The sequence below is a fragment of the Thalassophryne amazonica genome, chromosome 10, assembly GCF_902500255.1.
Source record: "Thalassophryne amazonica chromosome 10, fThaAma1.1, whole genome shotgun sequence".
NCBI classification, from domain to species: domain Eukaryota; kingdom Metazoa; phylum Chordata; class Actinopteri; order Batrachoidiformes; family Batrachoididae; genus Thalassophryne; species Thalassophryne amazonica.
Window position 1 is genome coordinate 31486429 of NC_047112.1, and position 17584 is coordinate 31504012.

Sequence of the window (17584 nt, forward strand, 5' to 3'; positions counted from 1 at the left end):
GAGCATAGTACCTGATATCGAACACTAGGTGGCAGTCTATGCCCACTTGTGAATACACATCCAGATGATGTAAACACTGCCACTTGTCTGTTGAGAGACATTTGAATTCTGGAGCACATTCCTTCTTTCTTCTTCTGTTGCAGGATTTTGAAAGGGAAGATTCCTGCCACTTTTTCTATTCATTGCATGAATGATAATTTGCTTTCTCTTGCACATTGTTGGTTGATGATGGATATTTTTATTTGTCACTGGCCAGAGATTGTCTTGTGTATATTTGTGCCGTTTTCCAAACTATGACAAATGATCATATTTGTGACTTTGCACACTGAAAATAGATATTTGCTCAGAAAATTCCGCCCTGTAATAAGGCATTGTTTTCCAGCAAGATGATGATCACTCAAGACGCAGTTGAACATGCAGTCTTCCTTCAGTCAAAGTCAGACTGACAGGACACGATTTACATATAACTCCTTCCATTGCACGTGGTTATTTTAAGGTGACAAAGACCCTTTAGTAGGACTGGGTGAGTCAGTATACATGGTAATTGCTGGTTCTTCTTCAGATGATAGCCGTATCTGTTTTTCTACATCGTTTGTTTCATGACAGCGTTTGATGTCTCTGAGATTGTCTCTGAGATGTCTCTTGAGACCAGCCTTCAACTTCATTGGCTTCAGGCATGTGTGGCAAATGAAGATTGGAGGAATTGAATCAGGATGTTGTGTAGCTTTCTGAGAGAGAGAGAGAGAGAGAGAGAGAGAGAGAGAGAGAGAGAGAGAGAGAGAGAGAGAGAGAGAGAGAGAGAGAGAGAGAGAGAGAGAGAGAGAGAGAGAGAGAGAGAGAGAGAGAGAGAGAGAGAGAGAGAGAGAGAGAGAGAGAGAGAGAGAGAGAGAGAGAGAGAGAGAGAGAGAGAGAGAGAGAGAGAGAGAGAGAGAGAGAGAGAGAGAGAGAGAGAGAGAGAGAGAGAGAGAGAGAGAGAGAGAGAGAGAGAGAGAGAGAGAGAGAGAGAGAGAGAGAGAGAGAGAGAGAGAGAGAGAAGGGCTTTCTATGCCATAAAATGAAAGTCCTGTAGAAATGACAACTTGTATCTGGCTGAACATCTTTAATTCAGTAATTGAACTAATTGCTCTTTATGGCAGTGAGGAGTGGGGTCCACTGGCAACCAAGAATTCAAGACATCGGAAAAACATCCAATTGAGACCGTGCATGCAGTGTTCTGCAAAAGCATCTTAAAAGTGCATGGAAGTGCCACAAATAATGCATGCAGGACAGAACTAGGCCAATATCCATTAATTCTAAAAACACAAAACAAAAACACAGAAAAGGGCAATTAGACTCTGGACACACATGAAAAGTAGTAACTCCGACTCATTATAAAGCCTTACAGTACCAAGAGTTGAGAAACGTGTCCCCTCACTAAGTTGTTTGTGAGCCTGAGTTTATCAGACCCATCCACACACTTCAACACCTGAACCCAGAGCCAGCTGAAATTAGGATCCACCAAATTACAAAATCTATGAAGCAAAATCACATAACTCATAGGAAAAGTCAAACAAAATTACAAAGTAAAATGCAGTTCTATTTCACTCTTTACAGAGAACCAATATACATTAGAACCCTATCTGAATCCCATGAAAGACAATGACAAAGTGCAGACTTGGTGAACACAGCCTGCCCGTAGATGTGGGAAGACACAGACAAACCTGGCTGCCCAAAGAATACACACTGTGCCTCCGCTGTCAGCAAGAATGTATAGAAACTGAATTACACTTCTTGACACAGTGCACAAAATATGACCATTAGGAGAATTTTTTTTGAAAAAATTGCCAGTGTCCTCCCTGTAAGCGAGTGATGAGCAGATGTTTCCATACCTCACTGGAAAAAAGGAGGAATGCCTCCCTCTTTCCCCTTGCCACATGTATTTCCTATTCCTATCATAAACAAAGGCACTGCTAATAAATTTACATCATCTAGATATACATGTGTATATATACACACACACACCGTCAAGTACACACACAGATGTATGTACCCTGTTACTGTTGTTGATATTTGTACATCATTATAACTTTTTCAAAATTTGTTTCCCCTCTTTCCCGTCCATTTGATGTACCTAACCCAACTCAAACTTTAGCAGCACTATGGGCATTCCAATAAATATCTTGGCCAATTTCTGCCCAGTTGCCCAATTTCTTCTTTTAAATTTGAGAGAGAGTGAGAATAATTAGAAAAAATATTCAATCGCACTTTTAGAGTGCAAACCTCCGCCAACACTAGTTTCCAATTCCACAGAATTTTACATTGGAAAATTTTTTTCAAGGTCAAAGTCCTATTAGAAGTGGCTTTTCATAAGCTAAATTAGATGCGATCAAATATCGGGAGTAGGCATGGGTCGGTATGAGATTTGGACGGTATGATAACCATGGGAAAAATACCACAGTTTCATGGTATTATGTAAAGCTTTAAAATGTGCTTTAACAACATTATGGCATATGAAGCGCGTGTGATTCAGGCGCACTAATTGACACGATGTCTACCTCTACAAGCACTATACCACTGATAACTTTAGAGAAAATACCAAAATGATAGTCTCTCTTTTAGACATGTCGCATCTGCCCCGTGGGAAACATGACTTACTTGCTTCAGGGGAAATATGGCTGGTATAAGGTCCAGAACTCCAGATGCTCAATATTGGCCCAGCTTCACCAACAAAGTGCTTGGAATTGATGTGGGAGAAATTTGGTCGACCACAAGCACGACTTGAGTCCACCGTTTGTACTTCTCAGTGGTTTCAAAGATGGGCTAAAGTTTACTCCTTCCATGTAATCCTTTGTGGGTATCTTGAATCGCTCTGATTCCGACACAGGCGATAGCTACAGTGCTTTGTTGCCACCATTTTTGGTTTGAAGGGCTATTCCGCAGAAAATAAAACGAAAAAGCGGACTTGGTCCTTTTAGACGGAGGGAAAAGTTCAGTGCAAGCTTCGCCTCCTTCAGCCATGATACAGAGCTAGCTAACGTTAGCTGCCTGTTGTAAACAGAGACAGAGGTGTGCGCCAGGGGGAAGGGTGTCAGCGGCTGCCTCCACTCTGCCTGTCAAGAATTGTCATAACCCGCTCATACCGTAGGGACGGTATAATGGAATATTTTAGTTGTTTTGATACTGTGGCTTTTTCATACCACGGCGTACTGTAAAACCGGTTATTGGCCCATGTCTAGTCAGGAGTATTTATTTAGTTCATGCACTTGAATCGAAGTTTTTTTTGTGGTGTTGTCAGGTTTGTTTTACTTTTTTTGGTTTCTGAATTCTTTTTCAGATACTTTTCAGAGAACATTGGTTATATTTGCTATGCACAACTTGTCATTACTTTTTGGCACTTGGTTTCTGACTGATAACTGGAAGATAGACAAGCAGGCATAAAATTGGAACCTCCATCCAATTTTGGTGGTGTTGGTAAATCTATAACAGAAAAATGAGAGTGATTGAGGCGGAGGCATGTATTTTTGAAAATTCATTCAGTGTTAAAGATAGGGATTTTTCCTGGCTTTGACCTTTGACCTATGACCTTGAAAATTGAATCACTTGTTTCCTATAACGATACGAATTTTCAGTTAGAATTTCATAAAGATATATAAAAAATTGTGGGCTCCAGGCTGTTCCAAAACAGACAAACGAACAGGGGCGAAAACATAACCTCCTCCAACTTTGTTGGCGGAGGTAATAATAATTCAATAATAAACAAGAAATATATTTGACAGCATAATTAAATTTATAGCAATATATGGAAGTGGGGTTTGAGGTCCACTCAGTATACAGAACTACATGAAATTGGACAAGCATCCAACATAGATCTAGTATTTGACACTGTCCCTGGTGTCCTTAGACAGGTCTTTGGTCTTGGCGATTGATTGGGTGTGTGGACAGGTGTCTTTTGTACAGGTTACAAGTTCAAATAAGTGCAGTTAATACTGGTAAAGAGTGCAGAATAGGAGGGGTTCTTAAAGAAAAACTAACAGGTATGTGAGAGCTAGAATTCTTGCTGGTTGATAAGTGATCAAATACTCATTTCATGCAAAAAAATACAAATTAATTGTTTAAAAATCAGACAGTGTATCTTTCTGGATTTTTTTTTAGATTCTGTCTCTCACAGTTGAAGTGTACCTACGATAAAAATTACAGACCTCTCCATTTGTTGTAGGTGGGAAAACTTGCAAAATCGACACTGTATCAAATACTTATTTTCCCCACTGTAGTTGTTCAGAAACAAATCTTAAAATTGTGAATGCATCTGAACTCCAGTCCCAACAGCTGAACCCCAAAACATTCCTTTGAACCATCTGGTACTGCTAAGCTAATAAAATTGATAACAAAATCTCATATACACCAAGCTCGGTCCACGTCTCTTTCTCAAACATCAATTAGAGCCAATAAAAACATTAATCATGCGAAAGAAGACTGTTTGGAAGATTGAAGAAAACAAGCCACTAACAAAGGTGAATGAATACCTCCAGAGAACATGAATTGTTGTCTTGTGGATAGACGATATCTTGGTAGCTCTGTCAGAGATAGGAAGCAGAGGCTAATACTGACCAAATACAGGCTCATTGACCACAACCTGGCAGTGGAAACAGGTAGGCATAAGAATATGTGGTCAGTATCAGTCAGAGAAGGTTCTTCTTTCATGTATTGTATCATCATATGTCCAGCATTGTGTCGTGTAGCCATGCCCTCGTCTCAGGCTGAGACAGAGGAACACTTGCAAATTTAAGTTAGATCTTAATCTGTGAATTCCAAAAAAATGTATCCCCAATTTTTACTGTCTTGACAATGATGAAAAATTGTAATATTTCTTGGTGAAGGGCCACCAGCTCCTTTGGCAGCACAGATCTTTTCATCTTTTCAAATGTGTCAACCTGAGGGACACTGGTCACTTACGGAAACACACATTTGTACTACCACTGTTACTGTTGCAATGTAATACATTTTAGCTCATTTGTTGTTGATGCACAGCTTATAAACAGTCATGCCGAGAGAGAGTGAGTGTGTGTGTCCGTGTGTCCGTCCCTTCGGCTGCTCCCTCATTTTTTCACTCTGGGTCGTCACAGCAGATCAATGGCAGATCGCAGATTGATTTGGTGAGAGAGAGAGAGAGAGAGAGAGAGAGAGAGAGAGAGAGAGAGAGAGAGAGAGAGAGAGAGAGAGAGAGAGAGAGAGAGAGAGAGAGGAGAGAGAGAGAGAGAGAGAGAGAGAGAGAGAGAGAGAGAGAGAGAGAGAGAGAGAGAGAGAGAGAGAGAGAGAGAGAGAGAGAGAGAGAGAGAGAGAGAGAGAGAGAGAGAGAGAGAGAGAGAGAGAGAGAGAGAGAGAGAGAATGAACACCTCTTCAGGTTTCTTTGACCACAGTTAGCAGTTACATAATTCAGGTAGCTCAAACTTTGCATCCAAGATGGTTATTCAGTCCCATTGACAGTACGCATACTTAGATTGCAAAATGTCAGACACTTCAGGCCTCACAGAATTTTGACATTTTGACCCTTTCTGAGTAACAAATCCTTCAAAAATGTTGACAAACAGAAGAAATGATACTTACAGGATCATTCACCAAAGTTACAGCAAATAATTCCACTTATTTTTGGTAGAATTAGCCTTTTTTCCAACAGGTTAAACTGTTAGGAATGCTGTCATCCATTCTGGGAATCCCTCATTGTTATGATGTGAAAGTGAGGCTGAGGTCATGTGGTTTTGTTTGCATTCTGTTGCCAAAGAGAATTCCCCAGAATTCCCCACCATGTGGATCTGACAGACAACAACAAAGCAGATACCATTTTCACTTTTGGCCTTAAAAGGAAGAAAAGAAAAAGGAAACAACACAGGATATCAAATATAAGGGGGGTGGGGAGGAGTCAAGGACCACTAGGTGTGATAGATTATACTGAGGTAAGTTCTTTTTTTCTCGAGCCTTAACTGAAAATTTCCTGTTGCATGCCACTGATTTTACGAGGCTTTTTTCTTTTTGAAAACGTATAGACCCTTTCTTTTGGAAAACTTAGACCAATGGCATGATACTCCACTTCAGCAATAAACAAACAAAAATAAACAAAAGTTATTGAAAACATAGGCCAAATGGCATAGTATATTCACTACTAATAATCCAGTTGCTCACCATTTTCATATTATGCAGTATTTTAAGTTGTACATAATACTTTCTCCAACTTATACACTATATGCTCCACTCACATAGCCACACTAGACTCTTTGCAATCTATTTTTTTTTTGACAATTTCATCCCATTTTAATTCCACGGGCTGTTTGTTGATGCAGACAAAAGACGTGATCAGTGACTGAGTGGTTGTGACTTTGAAGCAGTGACTGACGAAGTCCTTTTATTAGGTAGGAATTAGGATTTCCAGTAGGAGTTCCAGTATGAAAATGTGTCCAGTTTTTATATATTGCATCCCAACATAATCAAAATTATTTTTCTAATTCTAAAAGCTCCCCCCATTTTTTATTTATTTTGGATCAAATGCATTACATGTTACATGTCCTTTAAAATAAATTTTTTTATTTCATTTCAGGCAAAATCACAAGTAAACTTATATTAATATCAAAATCCAAGGACAGTTTGTGTAGAGCTAAAAGAAAAAAAATGTTACTAGCTGAACAAAAGGATGTACTGGCAAAGCAAAGGGAAAGAATGTAAAATTTATGTCATATTCAAAAATTGATGATGAAAAAGAAGAGCTCCTGCAGGATAAAACAAACAGCATCCAAACTGAGGAAAGAAAAGGTTAATCCACGAAATGCCTGATATGAGTTGAAGCATTTGCCATCACAGTGACAGGTCGTCAACACACTAGTTTAATAATAACAAAAATTTAGATTTACATTGATTGCTTGACTATGCTGTTGTTCGCAGATCCCCCTCCAAATGTTGTGCTTCCAGTTTCAATCCAAAATCGTATTTTCACCACATTTTGTGAAAATTGGTCAATTAATTTTAAACATTGATAGCAGACACACCCCCCCCCCCCCCCCCCCCAAAAAAAAGAAAGAAAAACAGATACAACCCTGCCAACCCCCAAAACAAAACAAAAAATCTTTTATGGGCAAGATATAAGCTCAATGACGGTAGTAAAATTCCCTTTTCAGTTAACCTAAACCCATTTCTGTTCGGTGTACTGTGACATCACACATCACTTCCTTTCATTTGGTTTACCACATGAAACACAACACAAGGAAAAGAGTATCCTGTTAATCTGAGAAATTTCAGGAGAGTTCCTTTCTACACACATTTTTACGGTTCTAACAATATCACCGTAATGGTTGTGTGTTCATAGCGGATTAAAAATTAAACTTAACTGTAACTCTCTACACATTTCCTCATGTTGGCAGCCAAGCAAGCTTTGTCATGTCAGCGGAACACTTGTAAAAGAAGAAATTTGGCAGTTTGCCGCTTTTCCTGCTAGTTAGGCTAAATGGTAGTTAAATTGTGTTGGCAGCTAATGGTCCTGTTCTCCACACCCCCCAATCCCTGCCTTTGCTCTTCTTCTCACTCCTGTGTAGCTGCTGTGTCTTTTTAGCTGCACCGTTGCCATTTGGACAAGTGTTATCAATGTCATTGTGGGTGTCGGGAGCTCATTACTCCATGTCGGCTATGTTATCGGTGGACATTTTGGAGTGGGGAGGCCCATGTGTGTGAGCATATGTGTGTACAGTGACCCTGCTTTTTTATTGTGAGATGATAGGTGACATATCACAGCACAGGAGGACACAGTCCCCTACAGAGGGAGCAGACAATCTGTTAGCCTGTATTAAAAATAAAATGTGGTCACACCATCTATGCACACTGTGCACAATTTGTCTGTGCACAGTGTGCCATTATCAGAGCCATTATGGTCCTCTGCATCATTCCAATGACATGCCTTTTCTCACTGTAATACTCACTCATTATATTATTATGTCATGAAAGAGAAAACACACATTTATTGAACAATAACCCCAAATACTCGTAGATGCTATGTTCAGAACTTTTAATCAGCATGGTTAAAGAATTTAGTCATAATTAAAATTTTCCTCCCTCTCTTGCTTTGTTGTTATTGAATGATGTTCTTGTCTCTGTCATGTTCTGCTTCTTGATTTTACATTTTGTTAGAGATTAATAATTCCCAATCTACGGCAATTTTTTGCTATCAAAAATCAATCTGGTGCCCAACATCAACAACCTTTTGTTTGTTCATGGACCACTTACCATTTCAGAAAGGTCATCTTTTTGTTTCTGTTCTCTCAGTGGTTGCAGAACAATTGGAGAACAGTAACAGAAAACACCAAGGAAGAGGAAAATATTCCTACACATGGCATCTCAATGATAGACTAATGGACTTGTCATTCTGGGCCATGTGTCCAGAATGAAGGACGAAGGATGTAGCGAGTGGCCAAGCAAAATGCAACCAACAATTAGAGGCCAGGAGGCGGAAGCACAAACCGAGTCAACAAGCCCAGAACCCTTCAGCGTGCGTGTCTACGGAAGGTCCTGGGGACAAAAAGGTGCACCGTAGCAAGCGAAGAAAAAGCTCAAATTTTTTAACTCGTTCGCAACAAAAAACACAAATTAATCACTAAAATCGATATATCGCCCAGGCCTATTTATTAGTTTTGTACAGGGTGCCCCCCCCCCCCCCCCAAAAAAAGTAGCACAAAAATAAAGCCATATACACTTTTGGATACTGATATCTGTCATATGTCATCTTGAAGCATATCTCAGGGAATTTTATCTCTGGTGTTCATTTCTAATTTCACCTCAGTTTGTAAGAGTTTTGGCATTCACAAGACGTGCTCAATATGTGTACTGCTCCTCTGGTTCAGTCAGCTCTCCCTTTAACATTGTGAACAGTTCTATCAGTTTGAAACTTCTTTACAATCCTCCATGTTGTCTTTCTGTCTGGAGCTTTTCTAACTGCAAAATGACATTGATGTTGTCATTGGGTTTGCACAATTGATTTGGTCTCAAAGTAGAATTCCACCAATTTCCCTTTTTTGCTCAATTAGAAGAAATTCATCACATATATCTTGATGTCTGGGGGAAAAAAAACCAAAACAGAATTCAGATTAGCCATTGTACAATTTGAGTCAAATGATTTGGTGACACTTTTTGGACACCCTGTACGATAGCTACGTAAATAGAGCCTCGTCATTTGATATTTTACTTAAAATGAGATAGGTGTTTGTTTTTAGAACAGGAATCAAGCATCAAGTAACAGGGCAGAGATGGCTGTATCTGTACAGCATTCAACTCTGCCTGGCAGACCAGCTGCAGACACACTGCTGAGCTCAGTCAGAGGACCAAAGCAGACTGTGTGGACACACACATCTGCTTTCCTCAATCCAGCGAGAAATCACATTTAGAACTTGTCCAGTTCTTCATGTCGCAGTGCTTCTGTGGCTGCTAAAGATGTCCCCAAGAACACTGCATAAACCTTTATTCGGGTTATGATATACTGCATTTAGCTCACTCATACCATGGATGCATTTTAATGAAAAAAGTAGTGGAGTCATTCAGTGGAGGGAAATGTACGAGACCCAAGTGCATGGTAAATAATGTCAGTCATGCAGTGGGTTATTTTTCTATATAATGGGACAAATAGACAATGCCACACAACATCCAATCCACCAGTAAAATGATAAGGATCTATTTAGATGTTATATAAAATACTTTATATTAGTATATAACAATGAGCATGAATGCCATGTCAAATAATAATAAATAATGTTAAGTTCAGTACTTTTTGAGTGGCAGATTATCACTGTCATTAGGTGGGTTTACATTATACAAATAATGAATATTTATGAGTTCAATAGTACGAATATTTCATGAGGTGAAAGCCTCATTGAATGGTACGTTCCAGCTTTCACCTCATGAAAGAATGGAAAGACATTCATTATTTGTTTTATATAATGGCGAAAATACATCCTTGTCATTTGATATTTTATTCATTTAGAAACAACAGAAAAGGGGCTTATATTTTCACTCCTCACTGGTGCTTAACAGTCCAACACAAACTTTAAATGGGAGTCCAAAATTGTTCTCAATAGTCCGTGATGCTGTCCACTGACTTCATGCACAGACTGCTGTCTACTTTCCTCACTCCAGCGAAAAATCACATCACAAATTTGTCCAGCTTTTATTTATTTATTTATTTATTTATTTTTAAATTTCTTTTATACTTATTTTTTATTGGAGTATTTGCAGTAACAAAACAAACAAAACATGTGGGTCACTGTTTACATTTAGTTTACATTTTGTGTGCATTCTAACCATTTTTTTTACAGCATTTTAAAAAGACATGTCCTTTAAGTCTAAGAGAAAAGGTCAGTTTCTCCATAATGTAGATTTCTTCTATAATGTCCAGCTAGTGATTAAGACTTGGAGGGTGGGGTTTAATCCAGTTCCTTGTGATAGCTTTTTTCGATGCAACTGACAAAACTTTAAAAAGGTACATGTCCTCTTTCTGAAAAGCCTCTTCTGTTAGAAGGCCCAGGAGATAGATTTGGGGATCCCTGGGAATTGCATATGAGAAAATACTCTGTGTTGTTTCAAATACGTTGTCCCAGAAAGGTTTTAATTTTGTACATGTCCAAAAAATGTGAGAGTGATTGGCATTCGAGTGACCACATTGTCTCCAACACGGCTGATCAAACCCTTGTACTTTAGCTGTAATTTGAGGAGTAATCAATCAATCAATCAACTTTTTTCTTATATAGCGCCAAATCACAACAAACAGTTGCCCCAAGGCGCTCCACATTGTAAGGCAAGGCCATACAATAATTATGAAAAACCCCAACGGTCAAAACGACCCCCTATGAGCAAGCACTTGGCCACAGTGGGAAGGAAAAACTCCCTTTTAACAGGAAGAAACCTCCAGCAGAACCAGGCTCAGGGAGGGGCAGTCTTCTGCTGAGACTGGTTGGGGCTGAGGGAAAGAACCAGGAAAAAGACATGCCGAGAAGGGGGGCAGAGATCGATCACTAATGATTAAATGCAGAGTGATGCATACGGAGCAATAAGAGAAAGAAACAGTGCATCATGGGAACCCCCCACAGTCTACGTCTAAAGCAACATAACCAAGGGATGGTCCAGGGTCACCCGATCCAGCCCTAACTATAAGCCTTAGCGAAAAGGAAAGTTTTAAGCCTAATCTTAAAAGTAGAGAGGGTATCTGTCTCCCTGATCTGAATTGGGAGCTGGTTCCACAGGAGAGGAGCCTGAAAGCTGAAGGCTCTGCCTCCCATTCTACTCTTACAAACCCTAGGAACCACAAGTAAGCCCGCAGTCTGAGAGCAAAGCGCTCTAATGGGGTAATATGGTACTACGAGGTCCCTAAGATAAGATGGGACCTGATTATTCAAAACCTTATAAGTAAGAAGAAGAATTTTAAATTCTATTCTAGAATTAACAGGAAGCCAATGAAGAGAGGCCAACACGGGTGAGATATGCTCTCTCCTGCTAGTCCCCGTCAGTACTCTAGCTGCAGCATTCTGAACCAACTGAAGGCTTTTTAGGGAACTTTTAGGACAACCTGATAATAATGAATTACAATAGTCCAGCCTAGAGGAAATAAATGCATGAATTAGTTTTTCAGCATCACTCTGAGACAAGACCTTTCTGATTTTAGAGATATTGCGTAAATGCAAAAAGGCAGTCCTACATATTTGTTTAATATGCGCTTTGAATGACATATCCTGATCAAAAATGACTCCAAGATTTCTCACAGTATTACTAGAGATCAGGGAAATGCCATCCAGAGTAACGATCTGGTTAGACACCATGCTTCTAAGATTTGTGGGGCCAAGTACAATAACTTCAGTTTTATCTGAGTTTAAAAGCAGGAAATTAGAGGTCATCCATGTCTTTATGTCTGTAAGACAATCCTGCAGTTTAGCTAATTGGTGTGTATCCTCTGGCTTCATGGATAGATAAAGCTGGGTATCATCTGCGTAACAATGAAAATTTAAGCAATACCGTCTAATAATACTGCCCAAGGGAAGCATGTACAAAGTGAACAAAATTGGTCCTAGCACAGAACCTTGTGGAACTCCATAATTAACTTCAGTCTGTGAAGAAGATTCCCCATTTACATGAACAAACTGTAATCTATTAGACAAATATGATTCAAACCACCGCAGCGCAGTGCCCTTAATACCTATGACATGCTCTAATCTCTGTAATAAAATTTTATGGTCAACAGTATCAAAAGCAGCACTGAGGTCCAACAGAACAAGCACAGAGATAAGTCCACTGTCCGAAGCCATAAGAAGATCATTTGTAACCTTCACTAATGCTGTTTCTGTACTATGATGAATTCTAAAACCTGACTGAAACTCTTCAAATAGACCATTCCTCTGCAGGTGATCAGTTAGCTGTTTTACAACTACCCTCTCAAGAATCTTTGAGAGAAAAGGAAGGTTGGAGATTGGCCTATAATTAGCTAAGATAGCTGGGTCAAGTGATGGCTTTTTAAGTAATGGTTTAATTACTGCCACCTTAAAGGCCTGTGGTACATAACCAACTAACAAAGATAGATTGATCATATTTAAGATTGAAGCATTAAATAATGGTAGGACTTCCTTGAGCAGCCTGGCAGGAATGGGGTAATGAAGAAACGCATGAGGCACTTCCACCCAAATTCCCTCCACCTTTTGGAGCTTGTTGTGGTTTGTTGTGTATTGCACATCTTAAGCCAATCACCCTCTAACAGGACAATGCTGAGTTCTTCATCCCATTTAGATTTTATATAAAATGTCTTACTACCTTTTTGTTTTTGCAGCCCTCTATAAAGTTTGGATACTGTTTTACTAGGTAAAAGTTTATAAGCGTCTGTGAATACTTTCAAAAAAACATTATTTGTGCTGGGGTCATCAGATTTAATTTCAACATTATAAAAATGATGAACCTGCAGATATCTGAATAAGTCTGAATTATCCAAATTAAATTCTATTTTCAATTTTCCGAAAGATTTAAAAGTATTTCCCTCAATAAATTTGCACAGAGCTGATAAACCTTTTTCTTTCCAAGTTGAGAATGTGGAATCCAACTTGCCTGGTTGAAACCGTGAAAAGAAGAAGGACCAGACCAAAATGCCAACTGTCTTCAACAAATTATATTTTCTGATTATTCTATGCCATATAAATAAAGTGTTCTTTACAATACAGTTTTTGCTATTTGGCTTGTTCATACTGTGTCCCAATAACACCATTGGTGGTATAGGCTCAAAATCTATCTGTTTGTTTCAATCCTGTTTCAAATTCAGGAGAACACCAACATGCTATATTTCTTAATTGGGCTGCAAAATAATATTCTTTCAGATTAGGAACAGCCAAGCCACCACTTACGCTGTTGTATCATCCACTGGAGTCCCTCAGGGCTGCATTTTATCCCCTTTTTTGTTTGTTCTTTATACTAATCTCTGTCAAAGCCAACATGATAATCATCACATCGTAAAATATGCAGATGATTCAGTTATCCTGTCCCTTCTGCACGGTGATGACTCCACAGACCATAGGTTGGTCTTGCTGGACTTTTTAGAGTGGTGCCATTTGTCCTCTCTCTATATAAATGTGGACAAAACTAAAGAAATGCACATTGATTTCAGGAAAACACCACCTGTTCTGAATCAAATGTCCATTGATGGGAAGCCCATAGATGTTGAGAATTATAAGTATCTGGGCACCCAAATTGACAATAAATTATCTTTTGAATTGCAGGTTAATGCAGTGTGCAGTAAGGCTCATCAGAGAATGCACTTTCTGCGAAAACTTAGGAATTACAACGTAGATGGTGTCTTCATGAAAATGTTCTACAGTTGCTTTGTGGAGTCTGTGTTAACCTTTTCCTTCCTGTGTTGGCTCAACTTATTCAACCTTAAGAATCGCAACCGTCTTTGTAATATTGTCAAGGAATGTGGTAAAGTTATGGGAACTCAGTGCACGAACATCATGGACCTTTTTAAGGTTGTCAAAAGCCAGGAAAATTATGGTGGATTCGGCACACCCTCTGCACTCACAATTTAAGTTTCTGCCCTCGGGCAGACGCCTGGTAATGCTCAGATACAGAACCAACAGACTAAAAAACTCTTTTATTCCCACAGCCATTGCTCTCCTAAATAACACTTAAGTCTACACTGACTTGCACCTTATTTCTTGGTTTTTGTTTTGTATATTTATTCTGCTGTGTTTTTATGAACTTGTATGATGAGTTTTTATGAATGCAATTTTTTTTACTGCTGACTGCACCTGAATTGCCCCCATGGGGACTAAATAAACAATCAAATCAAATTCTTTACATATTTGGAGTGTTTTAAATTTAACCCTTGGTCTGGCACCTGCCCATATAAAACGTGAAATTAGTTTGTTCCAAGTATTAAAATGTGAGTCTGGAATTATAATGGGCAGTGCCATAAAAAATATAAAAATCTTGGTAAAATATTAAACTTCACTGTCTCTATTCTTGAACCAAAATCCAATGTAAGTGATGACCATCGACTAATGTCCTTCTGTATCGAGTTAATTATTTTAATAAAATTTAAGGAAAAGAGATTATCAAATTCCTGTGTGATAAACACACCTAAATGTTTTAACTGTTTTGTGTCCCATTTTAGTTTGTATTGTTGTCTTATTAAATTACTTGGTTGATAGTCGATGGTCAAGACTTGGGTCTTAGTAATATTTAAGTGATAACCTGACAAATGCCCAAACTCTTTTAGAATTGACATAAGTTTTGGAATTGTTTCATTAGGATTCTGTAGATAAGTGATAATATCATCGGCAAACAGGGCTATTACATGTTTAGTGTTAGCTATTGTGATACCTTGAATTTCATCATTTTGTCGTATTGCCTGAGCCAGAGGCTCAATAAATAAAGCAAAGAGGGAGGGGTTGAGCCCACAACCCTGACGATTTCCCCTATACAATTGAAAATTTGTCCAGCTTTTCATCCTGACTTGACCCTGTGTGTGTGTGTTTTAGAAGAATTAGCAGCGTCAATTAGCTCCTTCAGATCATTGTCCATCATTGTCACGTGCCATAAAATCCACCAATCAGATGACAAGGATCCACTCAGCTGTTATATAATACCCTCCTAATGATGCAAATTGAAGTAGCAAATTGAAAATATGTTTAATGGAAATGTGTGTGCAGCGCATCATGTCTTATTTGTCAGGTGATTTGAAAATAAGCCTTATTTTAAAAAAAAAACAAACAAGTGGCAACACCTTTTCTCTATTACAGGTCACACGACATACAGAAAGCATCGCATGACATTCTAAAATATGACGTGGTACGTGTGGATGGAGTAAGAGATGGAGAAATTGTCAAACCTTGTAAGAGATGGGGTTACTGCAAACAACAAAATGGCAAATTTAGCGGGACTTACCTTTCCATTGCCATGTCTCTTGTATTTATAGTTCTCGTGAGAGCCTTGATAGAATGACAGTTAGCATGAGAGCACAGAACACCAGAGGTCACATTCCAGCAGTTAATGGAAAAGCTGTCATTTTGGTCTTCTGCTTTGTGGATATTCTGAAAATATTGCTAAACTTATGTGTAAATCTGTAATGGTAGCCCAGCTATTCATGTACTTGTGAAGGCAGCAATAAATGTAATCTAAAATATTATAAAACTTTGCAATTTACAGTTCTGTGATGTCAGAAGGTTGCATGAAAGCGAACTGAAACCCAACATCAACATCCAGATAATTAATTTTGGACTCACCTTGTGTCACACTTCATCTGCACCACAAGCGCACACAGAAACACGCACAGTTTGGGATCTGACATGTTCCGTGTGTGTAAAGGCCCAGTCACACCTTGATGATTTAGCCTGTGTATGCCGGCCGTATTAAAAAATCCTGGCAGATGCCGGGGTACGTCTAATAAATTAATGCAGCTGTAACATCTTGTCGATTATCCAGCGTCTGCCGACAGCCTCGTTTCAGCCCAGTGGTTGTAGAGTAATTTAACATTATTTTATTATTTTTATTTTTTATCTTGATGGACCATTTTCATTGTGTACAGAATTCTGATGAGTGGACTGGCGGTGGGAAATGCTGCCGTGAATCAATAGAGCGCTGTCTCTTTAAATGTTTAAAGCACTGGCTGCTTCCTGATCAGCGGATCTGATCAGGTCTGATCATCCGCTGATCAGGTCATCACAGACCTGAATAATAAACCCTGTGATGATTTAAACTTTTAAAGCGCCAGTCGACCGCGATCAGGTGTGATCTGTCTGTGTGGTGATCACCGACAGCGATGGCGCTTTAAATGTTTAAATAGTGCATTAATCAGGTGTGAGCACCCTGATCGATCGATCAGGTCATCTGATGATCACACCACAGCGACGGCGCTTTAAAAGTTTAAATCATTACAGCACTTCTGTGTGTTCAGAGTGCAGCACCGGCATGAGAAACGTTACTGGAGCAGGAAAAAAAACACAGAGGGACTTGCTTTAAAAAGCTACGTTTCCAGCCACAAATTAAAGGATTTTCTGAGGACATTTTCAAAAATCATCAGGAGCTTTATGTGGATCCATGTCCATCTGTGATGGTGAATTGGACTGAAATGAACAGGTCAGACTTGATATTTTTTTCCGTGTGTGAATAAAACAGTCATTCTGCATACGGACCGTGGCTTTCAGCCAATCAGTGGCCAGCATTAATGGACGGATTTAGACTTATGAGTAAATTACAAGAAACATGCCAACAATCACATAACTTACCTACAACTTATGTCCAGCATGTATGAGTCACACGCTGGCATGCGTTGAAAATTTTCAGCATGTCCAAAATTTTGAGGCGCTCAGCTTATCAGGATGGACATCAGCGAGCTTCAGCGTGTTTCAGTGTGCTTCAACTTGCTCTTAACTTATAAAAAACTTACCCTTAATGGCCCAGTCACACGGCACACGATGATTCCTGAACGAAGGGAAAAACTAAAAAAAGTCACAATTCGTTGAGAAAAGGTGGATGAAAGAGCTTTTATCACTGAACAGTCTGCGAAGCAAGAGCGCAAAAGGGACAAAAGAGGAACTTAACAAAACCGAAGCTCACGATCTCGACGAAACGCCTGGAGCCACAGCTGGAGCAGTGTCTGCTCCAGCACTCGGTGCTGGGACAGAGCTCATAGCGCCTGAGTCCTGGAGAAACTGCAAACAGAATCTGTGGAGATCTGTGTGCATGTCGATGGACCACCTGCTCTGGTTCCTTGTCCAGAACAAAAGAGGGATCATCTCCATCATCATCAGAATCCACACTGTCTGTCGACACTCTGTGCGCTCCGTCGTGCTCCAATTAAAAAAAAAAAAGAAGAAAAAAAAAAAGTGTGCTGTGGTCACTGCTGTATCACAGTATTATGTTCTAAGCCATATATATTTATTTATAACAGAAAACTGTCAAAAGGGAGAATAAATATAAATATGAGTGTAAAGATGATTGAATATATCAGAGCAGTAAATTAATCAGTGCGTGTGAACGCGCACATTGACTCGTGCGGTTATTCCACCAGCTGATCACTGATCCACAGCGTGAATTCTTCCTTCCAGAACA

At 39.2% G+C, this 17584-nt stretch overlaps 1 protein-coding gene across 2 annotated transcripts in view; it reads left to right on the forward strand.

The window, feature by feature from the left end:
• Positions 1–17584, forward strand: part of faf1 (Fas (TNFRSF6) associated factor 1) — a 205743-nt gene that overhangs the window by 28850 nt on the left and 159309 nt on the right. The gene's annotated exons all lie outside the window — the stretch shown is intronic.